Raw genomic sequence first — 3931 nt, forward strand, 5'->3', positions numbered from 1 at the left:
CGTTTTCTCCATATACCACTCCTTAATGTAAAAAACAGCTCTGTTTGTGCAGGGCATGCGGACAGTTTCCAGCATCGGTTTTAACTCTCTATAAGGTCCTGGTTGGAGTCTTGCTACAGCCTATATTTATAAAGCTAGCAGGTTTGTTACGCAACACATAACCCAGCGGAAGTGTCCCCAGACTGTCCACAAATTGAGAAGAACTGAGCTTTGAGTTTTGCCTGTTATCAACAAGATCTGGTCACACAAGAACAGCTTTGTACCACCAATGGAGAAGTATTCCTCCCAGAACAGTTTCGCCTTACTCAAGGTCAGAAATTATAACAAGATAAGGGGAACTATTCCGATAAGAGGCAATATTTGAATTTCTCCCCTGGAATTGATTTACAGGGGTGTTTATTATAATTACTTTAATAAATGTGTGAATCTGTGTTGTCTTTTTTGTCACATATTTCCTTTCAACCAATTACTTAACTGAAATCACTTTCAGAACAGCTGAATTTTTGAATTTTCTTTCCAGCTGATAAATGATAAAAACTTTAACAGCCAATCAGAGCCCGAGAACTTAAAGTGGCAGACAATAAAACTCCAGCATGCGCTTGTTAATAAACAGAACATTATCGTCCATTGGTGTGGATGCTAATAAAGTTATCTTTATAGTTATTATTCATGGGGCCTTAAGAGTTTTCAAACTTTCATAGTTCAAAGACACGGCACAGTTCCAGCTTTGTCTTGTGTGTTTTCTTGAGTGGTTCGAGGAATGCACTAAATACGATCACAATCGGGACGGCTGAGCCCTTTTACACTGTGCTGAGACTCTGTTGTGTTAGCAGTATTTTTAATGTCATTCCTGAGTTTGAAGTTTAAGTTAAGTTTTCCTTAAGCCTCATCTAGTCCTGGTGTGCTTTTTACAGTATATGGTCAGCAAAGTGCAGAAAACGTAAAGCCAATGGCATTTGAAATGACTCACGCTGGGTTTCTTATTCTGAAAGCAGCCAAAAGTATTTCTGTTCTAGACGTTTCCATTTAAATATCACCCTTTGCTGTTTTAGCCTCTCCTGGTGTCCATCCTGGACCTACACCCTTTGTCTTTCGGCTCTCCTTCCTGCTGAATTTGCTGCATTTTTGTCTGTTACTGTTTCTGTTTTTCTCTCCCTCCTTGATTTTGAAGTCTCCCCTTCGCCTTGGCTGGGAGGAAGTGACCGACTACTTTCTGGGTCTTTGGGGAACTGTAGCTGTAGCTCCCTTTCCTGTAACTCTTTCTGAACCTAAACTCATGCACTGTACATACACATGTGCACACACGTTTTCAATGGACCGTAACCCTCATGTATTTTAGAGCACAGTATCATCCACATCTGTCTAAAGGTCATGAACTTTTGTTGAGTACGTGCTTGACAGTGTGTTGCTTCATGTGTGGTTGGAAGGAGACGTTTGTGTTGTCGGCACTAGACATGAATTTGCTGCATTTTTGTCTGTTACTGTTTCTGTTTTTCTCTCCCTCCTTGATTTTGAAGTCTCCCCTTCGCCTTGGCTGGGAGGAAGTGACCGACTACTTTCTGGGTCTTTGGGGAACTGTAGCTGTAGCTCCCTTTCCTGTAACTCTTTCTGAACCTAAACTCATGCACTGTACATACACATGTGCACACACGTTTTCAATGGACCGTAACCCTCATGTATTTTAGAGCACAGTATCATCCACATCTGTCTAAAGGTCATGAACTTTTGTTGAGTACGTGCTTGACAGTGTGTTGCTTCATGTGTGGTTGGAAGGAGACGTTTGTGTTGTCGGCACTAGACATAAGTGTGTAGTCAAGTGTGTTGTCAATCTTTTTATCACCATCCACATAGTCATTACACTAAAATGACTATAGACTTTATAGTATGGTATGTATGTGACACAGTGCATGATATACAGCGTGGTGTACTGTATATACCGGAGTCTGAGACCACTTTATTTAGCATTTTTCTTATTTATATATTTACAAATTACGCTATCTTTCAAAAGTTTGGGGGTAGCAAGATATTTTTTGTGAAACTGAATCTTTTTTTTTTTCCCAGAAAGTATTTTCTAGAAAGCATTAAATTGATCAAACGTAACAGTGAAGACATTTATAATGTCTTTATAACAAAATGTTTTAATATTAAATGAATGCTGTTCTTTTTAAACTTCTATTAATCAAAGAATCCTGAAAAAATGTATCTCAGTTTCCACAAAAATATGAAGTAGCACAACTGTTTTCAACAGTGAGAAAAAGTAAGCAAATCAGCATATTAGCATGATTTCTGAAGGATCATGTGACACTGAAGACTGGAGTAATGATGCTGAAAAATCAGCTTTGCATCACAGGAATAAATTACATTTTCTAAGATATTAAAATAGAATACAGAAAACATTAATTGTAATAATATTTAACAATATCAATGTTTTTACTGTATTTTTTTATAAATAAATGCAGCCTTGGTGAGCATAAGATACTTTTTTTTTTAAAGGTTTAAAAAATCTTATCAATCATAACTTTTTAACAGTAACGTAGATTATCATCATACCATTTTGAGCAAAAAGTTAACTTGAAAGTTAACAGTGACTTTTTGGGTTCTCCCCTTTTTTCTTTAATGAAAACAGCACTCAAGCTGCACGTAAAATGCCTATTTTATATCAGTGTTTCTTGTTTTAAATTTTTATTTAAACATTTTTTTTTAAATTTGTTTATTGCAAATTTAAATTATATTTCGAATCTCAATTTTTTAACTCCACTATATCTTTACATCATTTTATGTAATCAAAATAAAATGTCAATGTCTATTAACTCACTACAAATTTACTCATAAACCACTAGTGAATACATCCAGAAAAAGAAACTGCGCATTAAAAAAAGTTTATGGTTACGGTAAGATACTCTTTTTGTTTTCCAGAAAGAACGGGACTTTCTCAGCAGTGGGCAAATGAAAAGCATTACGTGTGTTTTAACGGCAGTCTCTCTCTCTCTCTCTCTCTCTCTCTCTCTCTCTCTCTCTCTCTCTCTTCCTCTCTCTTCCCTGCGCTCCTCCCAGCTCTATATTAGAACCAGCTGTGGAGTTTGAGGCTGAATGAATGGCTCTTTGTGATTTGGCTGTCACTCCTGTATAAGGCTCTGTTTCTTTCTCCCTCTAGAAACTGGCATGACAAAAGTGTTGGAACAATGTAACCTAATGTTCCCTCTTTGACATTGTTACTCCATAAAATCATATTAATTCACCACTAAGACTGCAGAAATGCATGTATTGGATGTTGGGCTTTAGAGGAACTTGCACTTGATTCTTCGCACTGAGTACATTTACATGGACAACAATAATCCGATATTAATACGATTAAGACAATACTCTGATTAAGAATCTACCATGTAAACAGAGATTTTTGATTACCTTAATCCGGCTAAAGTCATATTCGAAGTAAACGGAAATCGAATTAAGACATGTGGAGTATTCCTATTTTAGTCACATTACTGAAGTGCAGAATAGACATGTAAACACCTTAATCACATTATTACCGTCGCGTAGGACTTTTCGCCGCATTTTGCAACAGGATACACACACGGCAGTGGTCAACCGTTTGACGGCAAATAAAAGAGCTTCAACACCGCCATCGTCTGAATGCACGTACAAATAATTAACTGCACTTAAACGGTTAGTTCACCCAAAGATGAAAATTAGGCTGCATTTTACTCACCCCCGAGGCATCCTAGGTGTATATGACTTTCTTCTTTCAGACGAATCCAGTCGGAGTTTTATTAAAAATTGTCTTTGATCTTTCAAGCTGTTTCATGGCACTCAATGGGTGCTGCATTCCTTCAGTCCAAAAGACGTGAAATAAAAAGCTCCCTTTCATAAAAAAAAAGTGTCTCACACGACTCCGGGGGGTGAACAAAGGCCTCCTGTAGCGAATCAATGC

The sequence above is a fragment of the Sinocyclocheilus rhinocerous genome, unplaced genomic scaffold (genome assembly GCF_001515625.1).
Source record: "Sinocyclocheilus rhinocerous isolate Xijiao unplaced genomic scaffold, SAMN03320098_v1.1 scaffold292, whole genome shotgun sequence".
NCBI lineage: Eukaryota > Metazoa > Chordata > Actinopteri > Cypriniformes > Cyprinidae > Sinocyclocheilus > Sinocyclocheilus rhinocerous.